This window comes from Pinus tabuliformis, chromosome X, assembly GCF_031772625.1.
Source record: "Pinus tabuliformis cultivar Carrire ecotype Pingquan chromosome X, CPIR1, whole genome shotgun sequence".
In the NCBI taxonomy this organism is placed as follows: Eukaryota; Viridiplantae; Streptophyta; class Pinopsida; order Pinales; family Pinaceae; genus Pinus; species Pinus tabuliformis.
Genome location: NC_142308.1, coordinates 238,224,640 through 238,251,073, shown reverse-complemented (window position 1 = coordinate 238,251,073; position 26,434 = coordinate 238,224,640).

Genomic DNA, 26,434 nt, shown 5'->3' with positions numbered 1-26,434 from the left:
TGTATCTCCTGTAAATGTACAAATGTGACCTATTATAGACCTTCAAGAATCCATGCCACCTACCTTATCAACTATTTACACATAATCTTTGGGATTAGATAAATCCATGTAAGTATTTTAAATAGGAAAATAAAGAGAATTAGAAGACGAAGAGACATTGGGAGATGAAACCCAATAGCCTCCCTCTCCATGTATATATTAATGTTCCATATTAATGCAAAAAAAAATACAATTCTTGGAGTTACCTGCTAGCTTGACATAGTATCAGAGCCATCCCCTATTTTTAGAAAAAATTTGCCTAGTAACTCCTATTTTATGTACCATATTCTATCCCTTTGTTCTATGTCCCAAATTTCTATGTGTTTGGATAGTACATTAAGATTATCTCTACACTACATCCTTTCTCTCCACCTTGACTGTGTTATACATTTTTTTGAAGTCTGTGTGTTAATATCAGTATTTGCTTGGGCTTCCATCATTTATTCATTGTCTGTCTAATATGATAAGTGATTGAATCTGAATGGCTTCAACTTGATGTGGCCAAATGCTGCTCAAAGGATCCTCTTTCACACCCATTTTTCTCAATTTTTAATTATACTCTTCTACTATTGCTTGTATACAATTGTTTGGTTGATTGTTAAGGCGGGTCATATTCCTCACTTTCGCTGGTGGAATGTCTTGAGACAGAAACAATGACTTAACTGATGCATGGATTGTGATGGATGAAGTTAAGAAAAGAGTTCAGTTTACCCAACATGAATCTGGAGGCTCCATCAGACCAAATGAGAGCAAGGGTGATTTTTCTTGGTTGCACCATGAGCAGAATGTGAGTAGTATGTGATTGATTTCCAATGGCATGTGATATCCCTCCATAAGCTCATTCTAGTTGAAACATAGAACTAAGATATCCAAAAAAAAAAACCTAGCTTGGTGGTATGTTGTGTTTAGAAGGTATGTTGACCTATTTTCATGATCGAAGTAATGTTGACACTGCTTGTTCTTGCTCCTTTTGAAAGTTGTGTGCATTGAATTTTTTGAGAGCTGTATTTCATATGTGTGTTGGCTGTTTTTTTATATAGAAGCATTATGGTGGGAATAAGTTGAAGTTTTTATGGCCTATAATGGGAATACGTATGAGATATAAAATATATATGGATGATATATCATAAAGGCTATGTATGGCATATAAAATATATGGACAATATGAATGAAGTTTGTTATGATTTAGAAAATGCATACATGGATGAGTGGTAACATGAGTGTTGGTTTCCTTTTAAAGGCATGAAAAAGGTTGGTTAAAATATATAGGTGTGATGGGTAATGTTCCAAATATTAATAAGTTGGAACCAAAATATATTATGTGATAGTATGAAATTAAATTTGATATTTTTGAAGACATAATTATATACAAATCAGCAGAGACATCAATTTTTTTTGCAATTATTTTGAGACGAGATCAAATTTTATGGCGCATTCACTCATCTCCATTGCGGGAGTAGTTCTCTCTAGAAAAGAGAACTATCCTGAGTGGTCCCGGAAGATAAAACACACCCTTATTTTCACTTAGTTGTGGAAAGGAGTTTGTGAAGGTGTAAGATACAATGCACTTGAAAAGACCACTTCAAACAAGGATCTTGCCATTTGGGAAAAAAATAACAATTAGGCCTATGCCTTGATTGCAGTGTCAGTAAATGAAGAGGTGAGTCACCATATTTCTCCATTTTAAAATTCCTTTCAAGCTTTAAAGAATTCGAAGGAATTGTATGACTCACACTATGAACTTGAATTTGTTCAATTAATGATTAATTCATTCAATATTGAATTGAAAAATGATTACCCTCTTGCCTTCACATAAGAAGTAAGATCCATTATGCATGATATAAAATCCACTGGTGTTGATATAGATATTCCTCTCATATCTTATGTCAAGGCATTCTATCCCACCTATTCACATTATCTTGAGTCATTGCAAGCAATTGGAAACCTTAAGGAGATTACCTTTGATTCCCTTGAGAAGAAATTTCCTGAGAGAGAGAGAGAAGGATTTTGGGAAGAAGAGAACTCATTAGTCTACTGAAGAAGTTGTATGCCTTGCATGAAAGGAGAATAATCATGCACAATATTCTTCTAGAGGAAGAGGTGATCGAAGAGGAAGAGGAAGGAGAAATTTTAGAGGCAAGGGTGACATACAGTTCCAAGGAGAAAATTTTAATATTCATTGCATACGATGCAATATAGATGGACATGATTCTTCCACTTGTAATTTTCCTTGGGATTGAATTAAGAAGGAAATAAATGAAGGAAAAGGTAAAACTACTAAAAAATGGAAAGGTAAAGCACCCGAGTCCATTCATTATGTTGTGGCACATTGCAACATTGGAGTAATTGAAGACTTATTCAATGATTCACTTGCTTCATGGAAAGATGAATGGTTTCTTGGTTCAACAACAAATTGACACATGAATTTCAGGAGATATTTATTTGAAGAATTCAATGATAATGTTGATGGAGTAGTATACTTTGCAGACAAGTCAAAACTCAAGGAATCAGGCTCAAACTGCCTGGTCTTCCATACTTTGTTCTACGTTATGCTCTATACCTCTTAGATTTCAGGAGAAAATTGTTGTCTTTGGTCCACATCCACCAACAAGGAAACTCCATTCACATATTTGATGGAAAAATTGAGGTCAGAAAAGCATCAAATCACTCACTTGTCATGACTGGGAGAGAAGAAGAAAGAATTCTGAAGCTACAAGGAACCTCTTCTCATGTCCAAAACTTTTCATACTATTCTCACTATGATGAAACTACATTTCCATAAATTATTTTATGGTAGAATACATTTGGACACTTGAACTATGAGAGCCTTCGTTTTTTGAAGAAAAATGGTTTCACTAGGTTGCCTACTATTCCTAGTTGATGGAGGTGCATTCAGCCCAAGGGAAATCATTGTAAATAGTAGACATAGGGGGTCATGCATTTTAGGAATTAGTCCCAAGTCAAAGTAATATTTAGGCCTTTAAGTGTGATTTACTTAGATGCTCTCAAAATAAATAAATAAGAACATGAGTAGTCCCATGATCCTAGGAGCAAGGGAGAGCTTTTAGGCATAAAAGGAATAGATGTGGACCATTGAGCGATACAGAGGCTTTTCTGATTTAAAATAGAGAAAAGATGGAATAAAGTCTCAAGGAGGCTTTTCTGCCATGTATGCATGCATGTAGAAGCTTTAGGCTTTTGTTAGAGGATTGATTGGATCTTCAAGGATCCGATTCAATGTTTATTATATATATGTATGTAAGCCTACGGGCAAGAGGGAGGCCACTAGCGTTGAGAATTTGGCTTGGGAAGAGAGGCCATTAGTAAGGAAAATCTAGCCTGTGTGTGTGGGTGTGCATGAGACCAAAGTCTGTCGAATGTAAATTTGTGCTTTCATATTAATATATGTAGAGTTTCTTGATTATGTTAGAACGTATGAAATGCGTGTCCCGTGATTGTTTATGATGTGAAACGGTAGGGTGGAAATAATTATAAGCAGCCACGATCGAGGGGGAAGCACAGAGAGAGAGAAGGAGTGGTGCCAGAAGCATTATTCCTGGAAATTCCCCTCTCTGTGTATCTGCATTAATGGCCTTCTGTTAATTGAAGATTTGCCTGCGTGTATCGGCTAACTTGTTTTACTGTGAATTGGAAGTTGATGAATTCGCCTTATCTTTCCCGTATGATGCTTGACTGAAGCCTTTATGGTCGTTTCCCTTTCATTGTGGCGTATGCAGGCTCCTTAAGTCCTTTTACAAAGTCCTGGGGATAATTCTGTTTACACAGAGGACTCGTGATATTTCCTTAAGCGGAACACTGTTCCGGATTTGAAACTTTATTAAATTGGTTCATGCTATATCGGGTCCGACCCAAATATCGCATTGGAGAAGTGGGAGCCTTTGGAACTGCCGAAGTGCGAGCTCCGACATTCCAGAGCTGAAATATTATATAGGGGAGCAGAAGGAGGCGTCGGGTCCGCAGAACCCATCGCATCACAAACTGGAGAGGCTGCGATAACCCCCGATATTCCAGACCCGAAATCGTTATAAGGAGCAGCATAAAGGGGCGTCGGGTCTGTTAACACTTTAGACCTCGCGATAGCGATATGCGACTATCGCATCGGAGATCGGAGGAATGAGATTGTTGCAGTGGGCGAATCGGCGGAACCGCCGATATTTATAGAAGCGGCCATATAAAATTTGAAATCCATATATGTGGATTGGAGCGGAATTTACATGGTTTCCCGTGTATTTGTATTATGTGCGACCATGGGGTTTTAAGACATATATTGTAATGCTTGCAATGGTTATTTAGGTTCCGATAAAGGGATGGCTTGATTTCAATGTAAGTCCATGATTTATAAAAGGCTTAAAGCCTAGAATGCTTCCAATAAGGCTTTGTGGGCCATAACCCACAGGCCCAGGTTCGAAATTTATATATGAAAGGGGATTTTGGCAAATACCCAAGATCTCTTTTCATCAAGTGGTATCAGAGCAAGGTTAGTTTCCTGCGGGGAGAAGGATTCCAGAGAGCAGAAGTTGGTATCAGAGAAGAATTGAGGTCAAAGCAGCATTACTATCAGAACAGAAATAAAGTGGGGAAGATTTCTTTGAAAAGAAACATGCACACAGGAAAAGGTAATGTGCTGAATGATAAAAGACTACAGTGGGAGATTGTAGCAGTTCCAGCAGAGGCTTGGAGCAAACAGGAATAGAGAATTCCTTAAAGGAAAGAGAAAGCAAGATTGCTTAATGCAAGTTCTGAAGGAAAAAGGACTTGAGAAACCAACCAGAGGACAAGCCATTCGAAGTGCAAAAGAATGGGTGGAACAAGATCATGCTGAGATCTTGAAGGAATATTCTGTTTTAATTTAAGAATGTGTGTTTATGTTAATGCACATGTGATAGCAAGAGAAGCTGTGAGAGAAGAACCAAGTGAGTTCTTAAAGACAGAGTAAGGAGAATACTCTTATAGAGAAGTGGCGGTGAACCTGAAGAATCCAATAAGAAATTGGATAGAGAGGACAACTGGAGTGTTCTCAAGAGAGAGTGAGAGATTGCAGAAGCCTAGAAGGAGCAAAGGTGTTTCTTAGGAAGAGGTTCTAGACAGAGGACCCGTGCTTACCAAAATACTGAGTGAGGAGAGCTTAGTGAGGTAAGATTACAGCCAGGAGGACTAGCTGTTGCAGAGGCTTGTTGCAAAGGAGCTCATGAAGAAAGAAGAGAAGAAGATGACTATTGATAGTCATAATAGAGGTTCAGAGAAAAGCCACAGTAGAGGATATAAGAAAGAGGATGCCAAGACAAATGGCAAGAAGATGAGTCAAGAGGAAATTGACAAAGAGGTTGCTGAATTAAAAGAACAACTCAATGCATTAAGGAGAATGCTTGAGGAAAGCCAGAGACTAGGTTGGGTCTTAAGTAAGAAGCTAGTAAAGTGGCATAAGTTGCAGAGAAGGCTGCAACAAAAGAAAGTGAAGTGGTTGAAGGGAAAACTGAATGAAGTTGAAATGGAAGAATCCATTTGTGAACCAGAACAAGGAGAATTCCTGGGAGAAAGTGAAGATGAAGACTTGAAGACTGAAACTTCAAGTAAGGCCGAAGGGTCACATGGTTTTAAATCTGACAATTTGTGTATGTTTGCAAGTGAAGGACAATTGGCTGATATTATCATAAAAAAGGGAAAAGACCAGCAGAATCAAAATTTTGTTCTGGAAGAAGATGAGGTAGATAAATCTCATATACAGCTGGTGGAAGATGTCAAGCAACCAAGTGAAGGACTTAAGGAGATTGAAGAGGAGACCATCGAAGAATTTCTGATTCATATGAATGATTTAGAACAACAAGGAGATATGATGGCTGAACCATCAAGTGAGACTATAGGGTCTCATATTTTTAAAACTGATAGTTTGTGTATGATGGCAGATGTTGCAGGAGAAAAACATCCATTTGAAGATATCTTCAGAGGAGATAAATAGCCAGGGACTGAAGGAAAACTTGAGGAAGAGACTATGTCAGCTGAAAACATAGTAAAGGATCATCAATTCACTATGATGATAGGCACAGTGGAGATAGACATGGAAACTATTGAGACAAACAGTAGGAAAGAAGAAAATCTACTGAAAGATGTTAAGGAAGAGGAAGTCTATGGAAAAGACTTAACAAAGGGAGAAAGGACACTAACAAAGAAGTGCTTTGAAGAGGGTGGACAATCTTTTGAAGATGTTGAAAGTTTGGAGGAATACTCTAGAAGAACAGAGTATGATGGAGAAGACCTCTTGAATGAGGGAAGTAGTGATTTGCTACAACAGAAAGACCTTGAGACTACAAGGGTCAAAAGAAGACAATATTTTAATATTGTAACACAGCATGGAAAGGATGAAGCTGGAAGAATAGAGCATTGTGATGAAGTGCTTGCTAAGTGTGAAGAGGAGATTAAACTGTTGGAGAAACTGATGAGAGAACCTGACGGTAGAACAGAAGTTGCAGTCACAGCTTCTGAAGAAGAAGGTGTGTCTCAAGTAGGCATGGAAACAGGAAGATGCAATAATTTGTTTGCAGGTTCATTAAACAACATGAATGAGTATGAGTATGTGATTAAAGAGATTGAGCAGAGATTGGCTGAAGACGGTAAAGAGGCAGTAGGAATCAAAAAATTTCGAAGTAAAGATAATCAGCAGCAGGTTAAAGGAGGAAAAGTTCACTACAGTGGACAAGAGTAGGAAGGCATCATTAGAACAGATGGTGTGGAAGAGAGACTAATGGACAGTCTCATGAATTCTGCTAAGAATTCGAATCAGCATACTGATATACTGACAGAGGAAGAGGAAATAGAGCAACAAACTGAAATGTTGCCAAAGAAAGAAGAGGCACCAAGGCCTCATGTCTTTAATTTTAACAAGTGTTTTGTGAATGCAGGTGATGTAGAAGACAGTCCATCACTTGGAATTGTCTTAGGGAAGAAGAACTATTGCAGAAAGAAGATGAGACAATCATGTCTCATATGCATAAACTTGTTACCATGGGTGACAAAAAAGAGTTGGCTTTTTTGTATAGCCAAAAGAAGATTGGAGGACAAAATTTTGAAGCTGCTACAGTAGTACAGGATGAAGCTGTAGTGTTTGAAGAACTTGATTTGATTGCCAAAATCAATCAAGATGATGATGGACAATTACTGAAGATTGTCGGAGGGGAAGACGAAGGTTATGCTGGAACTAATTTACAGCATGTTGATGAAATGCTTGAGAAGAAATGGCTGAAATGTTTGCTGGAGACATTTGAACCTGAGGAAGAATTTGCAGATACTAGAATAAATTTGCCTGAAGTTGAAAAAGGAGCAGATACTAGTTTGTTAAAATTGATTTTGCTTACTAGTATACAAATAGAGATAAATGGATATGTTATTGCAGGAAGAGAATTAAATGATAATTTATTTTCTGAAGATAAAGTTACAGGTGATGAGCAAAAGAATGTTGCAGAGGGACAGGAAGTTTGGGAGGCAGCAACATCAATGTTAGCAACATCTATGGTGGCAGCTGAATTAACAGAAATTGGGGACAGCAGCAGTAAGCTGGACATAGATATTGAAAGCATCAGAAGACTGATGATGAAGGTGTCTCAGAGGCAGCAGACAACAGCAAGAAAGCAGAAGAATTTCAGCAAAGGAAAGACAAAAGCAGAGTATGAAAGCATAGCTGGAGGCAGGATGCAGAACAAGATTTGGAAACCTGGAGAAAGGCAGCAAGCAATAGCACATGATGACTTGCAGAACAAAGTGTGGGATCCAGGAAGACCAAGACCAGAAGACACATGATCAGGAGATCATGAATATTTTCTACTTTGGGAGTCTAATGCAGGTGCATTCAGCCCAAGGGAAATCATTGTAAATAGTAGACATAGGGGGTTATGCATTTTAGGAATTATTCCCAAGTCAAAGTAATATTTAGGCCTTTAAGTGTGATTTAATTAGATGCTCTCAAAATAAATAAATAAGAACATGAGTAGTCCCATGATCCTAGGAGCAAGGGAGAGATTTTAGGCATAAAAGGAATAGATGTGGACCATTGAGCGATACAGAGGCTTTTTTTATTTAAAATAGAGAAAAGATGGAATAAAGTCTCAAGGAGGCTTTTTTGCCATGTATGCATGCATGTATAAGCTTTAGGCTTTTGTTAGAGGATTGATCGGACCTTCAAGGATCCGATTCAATGTTTATTATATATATGTATGTAAGCCTACGGGCAAGAGGGAGGCCACTAGTGTTGAGAATTTGGCTTGGGAAGAGAGGCCATTAGTAAGGAAAATCTGGCCTGTGTGTGTGGGTGTGCATGAGACCAAAGTCTGTCGAATGTAAATTTGTGCTTTCATATTAATATATGCAGAGTTTCTTGATTATGTTAGAATGTATGAAATGCGTGTCCCGTTATTGTTTATGATGTGAAACGGTAGGGTGGAAATAATTATAAGCAACCACGATCGAGGGGGAAGCACAAAGAGAGAGAAGGAGCGGTGCCAGAAGCATTATTCTTGGAAATTCCCCTCTCTGTGTATCTAAATTAATGGCCTTCTGTTAATTGAACATTTTCCTGCGTGTATCCGCTAACTTGTTTTACTGTGAATTGGAAGTTGATGAATTCACCTTATCTTTCCCGTATGATGCTTGATTGAAGCCTTTATGGTCGTTTCCCTTTCATTGTGGTGTATGCAGGCTCCTTAAGTCCTTTTACAAAGTCCTGGGGATAATTCTGTTTACACAGAGGACTCGTGATATTTCCTTAAGCGGAACACTGTTCTGGATTTGAAACTTTATTAAATTGGTTCATGCTATATCGGGTCGACCCAAATATCGCATCGGAGAAGTGGGAGCCTTTGGAACTGCCGAAATGCGAGCTCTGACATTCCGGAGCCGAAATATTATATAGGGGAGCAGAAGGAGGCGTCGGGTCCGCAGAAACCATCACATCACAAACCGGAGAGGCCGCGATAACCCCCGATATTCTGGACCCGAAATCGTTATAAGGAGCAGCATAAAGGGGCGTCGGGTCTGTTAACACTTTAGACCTCGTGATAGCGATATGCGACTATCGCATCGGAGATCAGAGGAATGAGATTGTTGTAATGGGCGAATCGGCGGAACCGCCGATATTTATAGAAGCGGCCATATAAAATTTGAAATCCATATATGTGGATTGGAGCGGAATTTACATGGTTTCCTGTGTATTTGTATTATGTGTGACCACGGGGTTTTAAGACATATATTGTAATGCTTGCGATGGTTATTTAGGCTCCGATAAAGGGATGGCTTGATTTCAATGTAAGTCCATGATTTATAAAAGGCTTAAAGCCTAGAACGATTCCGATAAGGCTTTGTGGGCCATAAACCACAGGCCCAGGTTCAAAATTTATATATGAAAGGGCATTTTGGCAAATACCCAAGATATCTTTTCATCACTAGTAAACTTAAGCAATGTGATGCTTGTATTCTAGGAAAGCATAACAAACAATATTTTCATGATTCTCATTTCAGACCACATAGAAAACTTGAACTCATTCATTATGATTTATGTGGCCGAATTCCTATTCCTTCTGCAAATGGTAATAAATGTATGATGACATTTATTGATTACTACACTAGAATGTGTTGGGTTTATTTGTTGAAGAACAAATCTGAAGCTTTTGAAACATTCAAGAAATTTCATGCATGGATTGAAAATGATGCAAAATATCATATTGGCTATATTCACATTGATAATGGAAAAGAATACAATTCAAATGAATTTAAAAACTATCTTCACCAACATGGGATCAAACATCAAACAACTATGCCTTATAATCCCCAATAGAATGGAGTAGCTAAAATAAAGAACAAGACAATCTTAAATATGGTATGTTCGATAATGTTTTTCAAGAATGTTAAGCTGATGTTTTGGGAAAATGCAGTTCTATGTGTCATGTATATAAAGAATAGGTGTCCATCTAATGCTATAAAAAATATGACTCCCTATGAAATGTGGTATGGTCACATTCCTTCAGTGAGACATCTCAAGGTTTTTGGTTCCACCTATTATGCCTTGATACCTAAGGAACAAAGAAACAAACTCGATGCTAGAAGTCACAAGTGTATTTTCTTGGGGTACTCAAATACCTCCAAAGCATAACGTCTCTATGATGAAGTCAATAAGACGTTTATAATATCTAGAGATGTGATCTTTCTTGAATCTTCCAAGGCTAACAATGTTCTTGAGAAACAACTTAATTGCTTGGATAGATTTAAACATACAAAATATTTTCAAGAGTTTGATAATCAAATTCCAAATCTTCATGGGGTGATTCCGTTACTGGATCAATCTGTTGAATCTTCTTCTAAAGCACTCTCCCCCCCACATGAAGCTCAAGCCATTGATGACACTTTGAGTGATGTGATTGACAAAATTAGGAGACTAAATCTTGATTTAGCCTCAACTCATCCAACTGAGTAGCCTAGGCCATCACATAAAGGTCCTCCAAAATGGTTGACAAAGACACTTGAAAGCGTTCATCTTGATGAGGTTGGAAAGATAGGGACAAGAAGCATAACTAGACAGTATGGAGGTGATGTAGACGTTTTTTATTGACCTGTTGATATGGATGTTTCTTTTGATCATGAACAAAATTTGCCTACATATTATGAACCAAATTTCTTCAAAGAAGATGCTTCTCATGATGAATGGAAATAAGTGATGTAGAAAGACTATGATGCCTTGATAGAGAATGGCACTTGGAATCTAGTTGATCCCCCATTAGGAGCCAAACCAATAGGCTGCAAGTGGGTCTTCAAGAACAATTATAAATTAGATGGATTACTTGACAAGCATGAAGGCAGGCTCGGGGAAACAAATTTGCACAAAATTAAGGGGTTGACTATGAGGAGACTCCCCCCCCCAACAACAAAATGGGTTACCATTTGGACACTCTTTTCCTTGGTAGCATAGAACGGTTGGAAGGTCCATCAAATGGATGTAAAAATTGCTTTCTTGAATGGATATATGAAAGAGAATGTTTTATATCCCAACTAGAAGGATTTTTTGTGAAGGGTCGGGAAGATAAAGTATGAAATCTTGTAAAATCCTTGCCTCAAGCAAGCACCACGAGCCTGGTGCAAGAACTTAACTGAGCATCTTCTAAAACTCAACTTCAAACATAATGATCTTCTTGATGCAACTTTGTTTTTCAAGAAAGTTAGCAATACAATTGTATATCTTGTGGTGTATGTAGATGATCTTTTGATGATAGGGAACAATGAGAGCTACATTGCATCCATAAAGAAGGAATTGAGGAAAGGTTTTGAAATGAAATATTAGGGCTATGTTCAGTACTATCTTGATATTGAAGTAACTCAACACCATAAGTTTAAATTCATCTCTTAAAAGAAGTACATTGGAGATCTGTTGAATAAATTTGGCATGGCTAAGTGCAATCCTTTGACTACTCCAATGGAATGAAAATTAAAGCTCACATCCACTAAAGGAAAATAATTTGAGGATGCAATGAAGTATAGATAGCACAAAGGAAATATCAACTACCTGACTACTACCAGACCATACATTTCATTTGTTGTTGGAATCCTCTCCAGATTTAATAAAAACCATTGTGAGGGTCATTGGTCTGTTGCAAAAAGAGTTCTAAAGTACTTGAAGGGAACTGAAGACATTGGAATTAAGTATACACAGGTGGGCGACTTCAGCTTGATTGGATACTTTGATTTAGACTTTGATGGAGATAAATAAACTAGGGTATTTACTTCAGGTTATGTTATGAGTCTTGGATTAGGAGTTGTATCCTGGAGGTCACACAAATAAACATTTCTAGCAAATTCCACAACTGAGGTAGAATATGTGGTAGCAGTTGAAGAACCAAATGAAATTGTGTGGCTCAGGAAAATTATCGAATATTTGTAGAAGAAACAAGTGCATTCAACTCCTCTCTTGATTGAGAAAACTTCTACAATAAAGTTGGCCAAGAACCCAAAGTTTCATGATCGAACGAAGCACATCAATACAAAATACTATCTAATTAGACATCATGTTGAGGCCAAGACAATCCACCTATTCCATCATTCCATAAATGAGTAGATCACATACATCTTCACCAAATTTCTTGGAAGATAAAAGTTTTAAAGATTCAGAATGATGTTTGGACTCACCAACATCTCTTCAAATTAAGGGGGGGAATGTTGACACCTAACCTTTGGGATTAGGTAAATCAATATAAATATTGTAAATAGGAAAATAAAGAGAATTGGAAGATGAAGGACATTGGGAGATGAAACCCAATAGACTCCCTCTCCATGTATATATTCATGTTCCATCTTAATGAAAAAACAATACAATTCGTGAAGCTACCTCATGACTGGACATCAACATATGTAAATCCTTCTAATAATGTACCAATACCTCAAAACCACAATTAGAAATAAATTAAACCTTTAATGTATCTTAAAATCCATTTCGTTGCATCCTAATGTTCCTTCCCTAGTTTTGCAAGAAACCTACTTACCACTCCCACTGAATGTGAAATGTTAGGGTGAGTGCATACCAATGCATACATTAAGCCTCCTACAACTGAACATGTGGAATAATGGACATTTATTTTTTTTCTTTAATGCTAGAGGGACATTAATTAGCTGCTAACTTGAAATGAGAGATAAGTAATGTAATTATAGGTTTTTCTTTAGTGATATCAAACTTTTCCAATACATTTTCAAAGTATCGCTTCTATGATAGCCATATTTTATTTCTTTCTTTATCCATGGTTTCTTTGTGTCTCTGTCACGTATAATTTTTATCCCCAAAATTTGGTTTGTTTCTCCTAAGTTCATCATTGCAAAGGCATGGTTTAACTCTTCTTTGAATCTATTAATCATCAAATTATTTTTTCCAACACTTAACATGTTATCAACATTTAATAAGATAATGGAATTACCATTTTCTTCTCTTTTAATGTCTATACAATTATATCCATTTAATATTTTAAAGGCATGATCAAGCATAATAGATTCAAACATTTTATACCATTCACAAGGAGATTATTTTAGCCCACATGGACTCTCCTTCAACCTGTAGACCAAATTTTGTTTACCCTTTTTAACAAAACCTTCTATCTCTTGTTCCCAATATCCATGTAGGAAGGCTCTCCCAACATCTAGTTTCTTAGAATTATAAATCTAGAGTAGCTATATGATCAAGTACTATGCATATTCATTATATTTAGCAACTTGGGATTTTTTTAATTTATTTTTAACTAAATAGCTTGTTCTAGTCCAAATCCTTTCACCACTAGTATTGCTTTCAACATTTGTTTAGTTTAGTTTCCTTTAACTTTTAATTTATACACCCACTTATTCTTCAGGACTTTTATCCCTTGTGGTGTTTCAACCAAATCCCATGTCTTATTATCGTGTAGGTATTTTAACTCCTCTTGCATAGTATTATTCCACTTCCTACCATTTTCTCTTCACATGTATCATGCAAAGAAGTCAATTCACCTTCATTAGAAAATAAAATATATTCCAAGGGAGAATACCTTTATGAAGGTCTATGTGGAATGGTAGATCTGCTAACTGATAAATTTTGTGGAAAACTTTCTCTTAATGGATAATGATTTTGTTCTTCATGTTCTTCCTCATTTTCATTTTTTTGCTCATTATTTCCATGAATATCTTCTTGCAGTGTTGGATTATTTTCCTATTCTTCCTTCACACTTTTGTGTGTCTCCACACTTTTGTCAACATATTTGAATAAATTTTCTCCATTAAAACCTACATTTGTACCTCTAATAATTTTCCTTTTTAGAGGATCCCACAATGAGTAACCTAACTCATTATCAACATATCTTAAGTAAACACATTTAAATGAATTTTCGTCCAACTTAGACCTTTGTTCTTTAGGAATATGCACACACGCTTCACAACAAAGATTTTCAAGTGTATAGCATAAATCCATACAGGTCCATACCTTCTCTAGAATGATACCATCAAGTAAAGTTGTGGGAGAGCGATTTATTAAGTAACATGTTGTGTGAATAACTTTTGTCCAAAAATATTTAGGAAAAGTATTTTATTATATTTATTTAAGTGAGAAGCCATAAGTGATCAGTGATATGTAAGTGGTGGGATCACTAGCATGAAGTGACACAATTGGATTTTTAAGTGATAAGCCATAATAACTCTCAAATTCATATTGTTTCCTTATTTACTTGTCCTATCCATGAATAACTAGTATTTTAATTAATTAATAAATTTAAAACTAAATCATCATGATCCTCATCATTTTGGTAAATTATATAATAATAAAAAATTGTTAAAACAAATTTGTACATGTAAATGAATTGTATGTACATATACATGTACATGTCTATCTTGCATGTGTCTAAATACATTCACATGTTTTAATATTTATGTAATTATATTGAATTAGGGGGTGGAAGTGTTGACCAAATTCAACGTAGGCGAAGCAGTGCAATTTAATAAGAAGAGCATATGCCAACTACCACCTATACATATGATATTATGTAGATTATCTTCCGGATCCATCGCATTAGGTTTCTTTTTGATCGACGTTTCAAACCAGCAATGGTGGTTCATCTTCAGGATGTGAAAGATTATTGAAAGACTGGTCTCATTTTTCCAAATATATAGAGATGTATGAGATGCTTAGCCGACAGATATTAGGATTTATAAAATTATTATTTTATTTATTTATTTTATTATTCTATATGTTTTAATTATAATTATAATTATTTTATTGTATTTTGTTAATTTAATTATATTTTTTTGATATTTAGGGTTTAATATGTGATAGAATTAATTTAATTATTCTATTATGTTTTGTAAATTTAATTGTATTTTTGTGATATTTAGGGATTTTGTAATAATTCTATAATAATTTTAAAATCCCTAAATATCACAAAAATACAATTAAATTTACAAAACATAATAGAATAATTAAATTAATTTTATCACAATTTTAAACCCTAAATATCACAAAAATATAATTAAATTAACAAAATACAATAAAATAATTAAAATTATAATTAAAACAAATAGAATAAAAAAAATAAAAAAAATAATAATAATTTTCTAAATCCTAATATCTGTCGGCGAAGCATCTCATACATCTCTATATATTTGGAAAAATGAGACCAGTCTTTCAATAATCTTTCACATCTTGAAGATGAACCACCATTGTTGGTTCGAAACATCGATCAAAAAGAAAACTGATGTGATGGATTTGGAAGATAATCTACATAATCATGAAACTCGCAGAAACCTCAAAGAAAAAAAATTTGATATTCTTGATGAGATTTCTTGGGAAACAAATGTACAACAATGTTCATACAAAAGTGAATATTTCATTATTCAAAATTGAAGAAAGATCTTGCGAGTCTAAATCTCCTTTCAGAGAGTCGACAAAGCTTAGAAATAATTGTGCACTCTCTAAGTTCATTTATTGATATTTACAATAACCTTGGGCCAACAACTAATTTCTTTATAAATATTATGAGGCATAGAAAGGAAGCAGTGATGGGTCCCAATAAATGGGCCAAGGTAAGTATAAGGGTTACAAAAAAACATGCTAAATATATGTTTAATTTCAAAGATGCTCAAGGTGAAATATTTCAAGCACCGTGATATAACCCACCATTTGTATGATAGGTTCCTTGCAGCATATGGAAAGATGCTTTGGAATGACGAGGTTCCACATTATTTTGCAAAATTATTTTATGCATAATTCCTTTTGCGTATGAGACTTGATTATATAGACCTTCCATCTAAATTTTATGGTGTTGGGAGAGGTCGGACATATGAACGTAAGGGTGTAATAAGGGATATTGAATTGCCTCATCCTTTGCCACCTTTGGTACCTCGACCTCCACGTCTAGTGACTTTGCGGTTAGAGATGGATGGCACTTCTTAGATTGGTCGAGAAGCAAGGGATGCCATTATATACAAAATATAGTATGCATTGACTAGAATTGATCTCAGTCTAAATCGACAAAGAGCACGAGCTAGTGCACGTGTTAATTTTGTATATAAATCAGACGAGGAGATAGATAATATGAATATTGAAGAGGTTAAATCATCTACAAAGTCTTGTTGTTATGGTTGGCAAGACCTAATTGGTCATGAGGAAGAGGGAATGGGATCGGTATGTGTTAATGTTTAGGGTGGATATTTTAATGTAATGTAATGTATTTGTTAATGTTGTTTCACACACATTTTGTAAACAATTTTAGATATAATCTAACATGAATGTATCATATATTCACCATTTTCAGTTAAGACATTTTTTGAACATAAATTTAGATAATATCATGGTCCTAGGTTCAAGTTCCAATAAAGATATATTGAAAGATGTTAGTCTTTTTTGAAAAGTTCATGTTGACACTATTTTCTTACTTTTATTATATTGGTATTGTGAAGACATATTTTTAAAAGAAACAATTAAATATATAATTAAATGTTAGCATATTTTGATTCCATCTAGTGTCCTCGACACAACGCCACTCCCTTCCTCCCTATTAAGAGATGTGTCAAATATTTGCTTGTCAGAAGTATTGAATATTTCACTTTTTTTTGCTATAAATTGAAGCAAGTTTCATTAAAAAATGAGATCTCTATCTTACAATTTTAAATTTTTTAAATTTTAGGTTTCTGGAGACAATTTACCTTCTCGAGGGACATTAGTGATGGAGTTAGCAACGGGGATATGATCGTCTACACAATTTCAAAAAGTTGTAACAATTTTTTCAATATTGTGAGTTTATGAATTTTCATGTGCAATTTTAATTTTTTAATATATACATGTACATGTATTGTATAGGGAATCCATGAGGGCATAATGCAGGGGGAACACCACGAGGTATTGCATGAAAATTGAAACCTTTTATAATTTTGTTTTGATGATTGAATTCTCATTTAATTTTAAAACATTAAAATTTAATTTTAAAGTACGCAATCTTATGTATATATGCATATTACACATGTTGTGTAGGGCACCCATGATTATAATGAGAGTGCGAGGATGTTAATAGATCGTACATTTCAGCGAGATTCTCCTTGATGCAAACTTTTATTCGACAACCTTTCTCTTATATTTACTTTTATCATGATATAAATTTTGGACATATTTAAAGTAAAACTCTTTATTATTAATTGATTTATTTGATGCATATTTTTATTTAACAGCTTTTTATTATATTTCCTTTGATAATGATATAAATTTTGGACATATTTTAAATAGAACTCTTTATTACGAATTGATATTTAATATGCTAATTTTGGAGTTTATGTAAATTTGGCATGATGATTCTTATAATGTTAGTAGAAGATAACATGGAATTGGCTTCAAATTCTTAGGTTTTGTGAAGTTGTTTTCTCAAGTTTTTTAATGAATAGTAAAATTACAAATTACAAAACACGGTACATCTTACATTCATGAATCGTATCATGGTGTAGATGTCTAAAAGATAATCACAACTTAAAATTGCATTATAAAATATGGTATGCATTTTTCATTCATGAATAGATCATCATCCCGTATAGAATCTTTCTACTATGGATGTGGGTTGATACTTAACTTTTAATATAAAGTTGTTCAAGGTAAACATACTACAAAATTTCATTGTAAAACATGGTATGTTTTGCATGATGCATGGTTTGATGCTTAAATATTTTACATTTTGTTAGCCTCACTCTCTTAAAAATCAATAATAAATCCAATTATTAAATTAAATAAATAAAATCATGAGAATTCCTCAAACTAAGGAGTCTAGTTTGGATTAGATATTCTCTCCAACTAGCTCTCCTAAATTAGTGTGTAAGTTGAGAAATTGTCTCAACCAAGTGATTCTAAGATAGACGCACTATATTAAGACCACTTACTCATGTATTTAAATGTATTATTAAATTATTTGAATAATGAGAATTACATGAGTATGAGAGACCACATGATGGCTCTATAACTTTTCCGCCAGTTTAATGCTTTGTGTGTTAATTTGCTTTGGATATGGTTATATGGCTTTGTTGTTCTTCTTCATATGGTATCAGAGTAATAGTGTGTTGAGAAAAAAATAAATCTATTTGCTTATTGATAAATATGAAGAGGTGCCCCTTTTGAATGCGGTGGAGCCTACATACCGCTACAATTGCACAACAACTGAGAATTGAATTTCGCAGGAAAATCGTACATGAGAATATTTTTCCTTCACATGACTGTATGGAGTCAGAGCCATTGCTGCTTTGAACTGGATCAAGGAGCAAGGTCATTAGCAACCCGTTTTTCAACTGGAATGCCGATATCCGTAGAGTGGTTTTGGTTATGAATATATATTGTTGTGGAGCTCCTTGTGGAAGAATTGGAAGATAATCGGATTGACGAATTACTACTGGAACAACAATGCCTCTTGGAGATGGGTGGCAGAGTATGCAGATCTTCAAAAAGTGACCTCTTTCTGCAGACTAGCGTAAACATGGTTTCTAATTTTGTCACTAAAGTATTTGTGTAATACTTGTAAAACTGCGTCTTGAATTTGGCTCTCAAAACCCCTTAAAAACCCCTGAATTGCCTTAGTCCATCTAGAGATTAGCATTGCTGCCATTCTTCCCTCTTCTTCTTTTCTACAATTTGTTATTATAGTGTTTAAAAAATTAAAAGAGAGGAAAACTCGCACAGGCAATTAAACTTTTTCGAGCACATGCATGCAATAGTAGAGGTCAGGAATAATTCTAACAACGTCTTGAGTTTGAATCCCAGGTAGCCATGTCAAGAAGTGCAAGTGATGGTATTCATTCACGAAACCTTTTGCTATTCTCTTTAGAAATGGGTCATCCACTGCTGCAGCATCTCGACGATATTCTCCAAAAGGAGCAAGTAACATTAGTCAACCGCCTACTGCCATCCAGTCTGTAGGAAATGCACAGAATTGCATGTTGAATAGCTGGTCGTATTTGAAAAAAGGTTTCTCCTAGGAGGGCTCTCTCGTCTGCACAATGAATGAATGAAATGCACTAGTTTAGAGATTTTTCTGCTAATGATTTCATGTAACTACCATGTCATCCACTCCAGGATTTGCAAGAATTTCAAGCATGAATGTTGTGAGCATTGATAAGTTATTTGTGCACAAGATGGAAGCAGTAGCAGTCACATTTTAAGTTATATACGTTGTGCATGAACCACTTCAATAGATTCCAGACCGCGAAGAACACAACTTTGAATCACATGATTTCCAGAGAAAAGAGAGTAACGAAATTTTATTAGTTGATACATTTCCTTCAGTAGCATGCATGAAAAGGGATTTGTGCAACAGTTTTTTATTACACCCAACCTTTTCTCCAGCTGCACACATCCTCTTATTCTTCATTGCAAATGTTGTGTTGTTCTTTTCTCATGGAATTGAAGAGGAGCATGGAGGTTTCCTGTGGATCTGCGAGCGAAAGCATCGTGGGCCCATAATTCTTTCCTGAGAATTTTGTTGATCATTTCATGTCAGTGGTTTAGACTTTCTATTGACATAGAATAGATCATCATCAAATGCATTGGCTCTAATACATGCAACATGCAAGTCAAAGGTAAAAGAAATAAACAAATTAGTAAGTCAACACATGAAGTTTACGTTTGAAGCTTTTAACATGGGCATTTTTTTTATTAAATCTATTACTTCATGGGTGAAAAGTGTAAACTAATATTTCTGGGAAAGTTGATTTTGTTCTCCACAAAAGATAAAGTGCATTAAATGATTTGGAGAAATAAGGTGCATTAAATTTCTTTTTATTGGAGAGATAAGGTGTGTTTTTAATGTAAACAAAATTTGAGTTTTACAAAAGAACTCAAGAAAACAATTCACTTTATAAAGTGATTTCATAATATTGTTTTGTAAATAAAGTGAATCTTTTGTAATGGGGTGATAATGTATCATTTGTATTTTGGAGTAATAAGTTGTAATATTTGTGGAGAAAAAAGGTGATATCACAGTGGATTTTGTAGTATGCTTTTGGACAAACTTTGGCTGAGATATAAGTGTCAATCTCTTTGAAGTGGTTTTGGGAGTCATATTTTGAAGTCATAAGTGAAGTTTTGTATTTGGAGTGATAAGTGAAAGTCATTGTTGTAATCCAAAGTAATATTTTACTTTGAGAGCGATTGAGTCAGTGCAAGAAGTTTTTGAAGACAATTTTCTTCCAAAATTTGCAAGTGTGATATTCTCATTGACAAGTTTCGATGACAAAGTTGTGACATTGAAGAATGATGTACTCTAGTAATTAATAAAAACATATCTTTTTGTGGTGATCGTGTCCTAGATCCGCCCGAAATTGAATAAGGGGATCATAGGTACACTTTGTGTCGTGAATGTGCTTGCATGATTTGAGTCGAATTTGTAAAACACTCTCTTTATTATGCTTAAACAAAGCAACTACATGCACATAAGAAAGTTTACATATACAAGTCATTGATCAAGCTCCTGAAATCAAAGCTCCCATAATCAATTAAGTTCATAAGCACAAAGCATCACATCATCGACTTGATAAAAGTAATATTCTACAACAACATTTCACATCCTGTAATCAAAGCAATCAAGTTAAGGATGCTACAAATATCAAGCATTTCAAGCCAAGACAACATCAACATCTTCAACACTTTTTGTATCACTTGCAAATACACATTTTTTAACTGAATTGTATAGGTGCATTTTCGGTTGTAACCGACACCCTCATTTGATTTGTTACAGTGCATACATTAATTCAAGTCATTTGTCACTTGAACATTTGTCAATTGGGTGCATTTTCGGCAGTGTTCGACACCCATCATTTTTTAGCACATTCAGTGCATCACTACGTGCAGTAAGCACACAAGAGTTCAAGACAACAAGTATTTCAAGTAAGTACAATCAAGAAAGCGAGCTTGTTCATAACAACAACCAAGCAAGAGAGCGTGTCAAAATCAAATCCACAACAAGCGAGCCTGTGTAAAGTTCATTAAAGCATTCATAACATTTCATTCAAGCAAAGTGATCGCCATCAAGCGAGAGTACAATCAGTAGTTCAAGCAAGTGTTTAAAAGCATCAGCAATCAATAGCCAGTACAAGCGAGCATGTCATTTCAGTGATCGACTCAAGTGAGCAATTTTTTCTAGCATGACTTCTACAACAAGTGAGCTTGACTTCAAAGTGAGCAAGCTAACATGGCGACACAGACTCAACTGTCCCAAATTCTTACAATTTGATTTTCTCATCATCTGGCGATATGGTGAACATCAGTGAAACAACTCTTGCTGACATTCAAGTGCATATTCAACATGCACATGAAACGATTGAGTTCCTTCAACTAGAGTCGCAACTACAGATAAATTAGTTGCAAGAGAAGTGTGTTTCTTCCAAGTCTTTAACCAATCCAGAGACAGCAGATCATTCGACTTCATTCATCCAACCAACTTCAATTGTTGAAGTTGTTCCAGTTCAGCTTTCTTCCAAACCAATCATCAAGCCATGGGAAGAAATCCAAAATAACAAAAATCGACAAGGATTAGGATATGACAAAGATGAAAACAACTTTCATATCCTCGATTATTCTAAGTCGATCAAGTTCATCAGTGCCGGATTACTTGAACAAATCACCTCAGCAAGTTCTCGGCAACTTTTAGACTGACGTCAATGCACACAAACTAAAGTTGTAGACAAACAGAAATGCACACAAACTCAAGTTGCAGAAAAACTAACATGTTCACATTGTCAAAGAACTGGTCATCTGGAAGATCAGTGTTTTGATCTCCATCCTTGTCACCATTGTGGCAAGCAGAATCATTCATTAGAGAAATGCTGCAAACAATACCAACCTGCTAGATTATAGATCGATTATTCATGGATTGATCCATGGGAATGGTCATCCACAGCCAGAAGATTGTACAAGTTTTACAATTGGATTCATCACATATTACAGCCAACAGTCGAATCAATATGGTACTCTCGTGCAGTTGAACGAGGGAGTACACCAGTGAAATACTCCTCCACCTACAGGGGGAAGTTCAAATATAATTTGGAGAAGATTGCCTCTCCTTTCAGCTGACAAAGGGGGGAAAATGTCAATGAAATTGACAAGTGGTTGTTAGACTAAAAGTCTCAACAACATCAGTGAAGTAGCCAGTGGGCATCTTCATTAGCCAGTGGGTGATCATCATCAGCTAATACGCCAGTGGGCGTTCATCAAATTCTGTCAGTGGACACTAGATGTTGTTTTCAAGCATAGTACAGTTGGATCCTTTTGTGGCTTGACACATGATGGAGTTGTCAAGTGAAATTTAGAGATGAATCAGTCATGCAGCTGGCTCATGGTCTCTTCATATTGTAGTTTCTTCAACATCCAGCTTTAGCGGTTTTTCAAGAAAATGTTTTTTGAGGATCAACTTGAGAACTTGAAAGATGGTTCCTTGTTCATTTTGGATTTATCATTGACGGGGGGAATGTTAGCCTCACTCTCTTAAAAATCAATAAAATCCATTATTAAATTAAATAAATAAAATCATGAAAATTCTTCAAACTAAGGATTCTAGTTTGGATGAGAGCTTCTCTCCAACTAGCTCTCCTAAATTAGTGTGTAAGTTGAGAAATTGTCTCAACCAAGTGAATCTAAGATAGATGCACTATCTTAAGACCACTTACTCATGTATTTAAATGTATTATTAAATTATTTGAATAATGAGAATTACATGAGTATGAGAGACCACATGATGTCTCTCTGCCTTTTTCGCCAGTTTAATGTTTGTGTGTTAATTTTCTTTGCATATGGTTATATGGATTTGTGATTCTTCTTCACATTTAATTTCATGAATATGAAGCAATGAAAGTAAATTTGTATTTAGTTGGTATATTTTTCATGATGATTCTTATAATGTTAGTAGATGATTCTTAGGTTTTGTTCAAAGTTGCTTTTTCAATTTGTTTAATGAATAGTAAAATTGCAAATTACAAAACATGGTACATTTTGGATTCATGAATATTATCATGGTGTAGATGTCTAAAACAATAATATAACTATAGATCATTTTTCATTCATGAATATATCATCATCATGTATAGAAATGCTACTATGGATGTGGGTTGATACTTAACTTTTAATATAAAGTTGCTACCCAACTTTTGATACCCTTTGTAATGGAATGGCATCCTCAATGATCTGTTTATGCTCAGCTTTTGACATTCTCCATTTTTTAACTTTTGATTTTTTTCTTGATTGAACTTCTATCAATTTTATGCGCATTGCACACACTAAGTGACTTAGTATATTGAAAACTTATGGCATCGGGTTGATAGCCTTGAAAGTAAAAATGATGCTCAATTTGATGGGTTTCTTGAAAAAAATATCTTTTCAGTATAATAGACCCTCTTCCATATATAAAATCGTTATCATCATAGTCCTCCAATAACTTCATCTTTCATTCAATGCACCATATCAAATAATACTTCACAGTTTCTATGTTGTTAATGGGTGCAACTATAAAAAAAACATCCCTTGCAAAATAAAAATAAAAATTGTAAATTCAGATCATAATTAACAAGAAATTAGTTATCAACATGTGCTTGATTTTATTATCTATTTAGATCTATATTTTAACTATTATCTAGATACTTATAAACAATGATTTGAAAAACATAAAACATATATATATCATTTGAAAAAAATTAAAATGTTACCTTCTCTAACAAGATCAAAAACTTGATCACCTTCAGATGACACTATAGTCTCTTTTGATTCCATCTCTTCGAATCCTGCAAACGATATTTTCCCCTTTGTATTAATTTTTGTATGTTTCCAAGCTTTTACATACATATTTTTTTCACAAACACCATTAAATTGTGTGTCCTCTATGCAAACAGGATAAAAACAAGTTTGTTTTCTTCTATCAAATACAAATGCATTTCGGTACTATTTTTGTTTTAATTGAATACAATTTTCGAGTCCCTTTTACTATTTCAGCTTCATATGTAATCGATTTATCTACATCTTGGACTCCAATATGGCAAAAAAATCTTATAGTAAATTCAAAGAAAAATTTAAATATGTTATTTAAAATACAATTTATATATCAAAGCTAATCATCGATCAATTATTTAAAATATATAATTTATAAATGTTTAGAATTAGAAATTTAATAAAAATTATCATATATTAAAAATATATACAAGTTAATGCATATGTACATACCTACGTACCTCCTTTGATGGGTTAGTCTCATGGATTAGTGCAGCGATGCACCATTGAACAACTTGTTTAGCTGAGACAAGTCAGTTTACAAAATGTTCCATTTGATATCTTTGAAGTGCTCATTTCATACATGCCCCTGTGCCATCATGTTCTCCTTTTCCATGACCAATGTCAAAGAAATTCCAACAATGTTTAATGATTGTTTTCATATGAAGATGACACAACCAAAAGAATGATCATGAAGATTCGAATTGACCTATGCATCGATTTGACCATATCCAAAGTTCATTGAATTTTATTCCACGACCTTTCAATGAGCAATAAATCTTATCAAAGAAATGTTGTACAAAATGTGTATCATGTATACAGTCATCACTGATATAAAAATGATATTATTTAATAACATGTTGATTGTTGGGTCCCTATAATACTAGTGATTACCCCATTACTATTTTAGTTATACCCCTTATTAATATTGTTGTGCCCCTATTGCCCCCATATTGTTATTACTGTGCCCCATAGAATCCCTCTATTGTTATTTTTGTGGCTTTATATTATTATTGTTAGGTCGGCTCGATTATATTGTGACTCCTTAGACTCCTATATATAGAAAGGAGGTTTTGTCATTTGAATCATCCAAGAATTGTTCATTTATGTAATGTAAAGGAGGTTTCCCCCTCGAAGAGGCAGAATTCTAAGGCGTTGTCTTTTCTTGAGCTGGTTTCATAACATTTGGTATCAGAGCTTTGGATTCTAGGGTTTCGCTACTCCAAACAGGTCATCGTGGCATTTTCACTATAACTTTTTTCTGTGACGTTTCAGAAGTTTCAAAATAACCCATTTGAGAAGAAATTGCGCTGAACCTCGAGTCCAAATTTCATAGATTTTCACGCTATATTTGCGGAGATATGTTCTGAGGAAGTTGGTCTTTTTGCAGACTCCTGAATTACATTCCAAATAGGTGACCTGGGGAAAATCGTCATAACTTTCTCTCTGGGGATCGGATTGAAATTTCATAAGAATTTATAGAAAGAGGACGGATTTTAGTTTCTTTTATGCATTTTTTAGATCCAAAGGTCGAAGCAGTGACTCGTGGCACATCGTACAAGTTCGCTCTACTGAACTAGTCTATAATCAAGTCACTGTGGGAGATTTTGCATAACTCTTCCTTGGAGAATCCAATTTGGGTCAGACTTGTGGCATTGGAAAGAGGACACAAAGGGATACTGTAGGTCACAAATTTAGAACTAGATGATTGGAAAGTACAGAGATACATCAGAGGCAATATCGAGCTCCTACAAAGTGAAAAAAGGTGTGTAGATTTTCTTAAATTTTTGCTTGAGCTTGGTTTGAAAATTTATTTTGAAGGAATTCAAAGGGAATAATAGAGAATTATTATTGGTAACTGATGCCCCAAGGAAAGAAAATGCAAACACCTAGTAAGGAACCTGAAAGCTCTAGCATGATTCATGAAGAAGAAGAAGAAATGCTATATGATATATCAAAATTACAAGAACAAGTGCAACAAGTGTCACTTGCACAAAAAGCAACAGAATCTAAGATGGATGGTTTAAGGAAAGATGTAGAAGCTAATATGGATGGTTTAAAGAAAGGTGTAGAAGCTAAGATGGATTGTTTAAAGAAAGGCGTAGAAGCTAAAATTGAAGGCATGGATGATAAGATGGAAGAATTGAAGATAAATATGAATAGTTGCTACAAGAAATGGTCAGTAAGGGTGAAAGGGTACTAAAGGAAACTCATGATGAGAACAAAAGAAATGTTAATCATGATTCCATAGACTCTAATGTTGGATCGAAGACTCACCATATTCCAAAAATCGATATGAGGAAGTTTGATGGCAAGGATGCCGCCACATGGATATTACAGATGGAGAAATTCTTAGATCTCAATAATGTGTAAAACACACAAAAGGTACGTATGGAAACTTTATATTTGGAACCAAATCAGTTTGTATGGTATCAATGGCTTTGCTCTCGTAAACAATTTATCACTTGGGCAATTTTTACGGAAGAATTGATAGCACATTATGAGGATACAAAAAACAACACTTTTTTTAGCCAATTGATAACTCTCAAACAAAAGGGTTCAATAATGGAGCACATTGAGGAGTTCCAAAAATTGAACATAAGGGTAAAAGATATT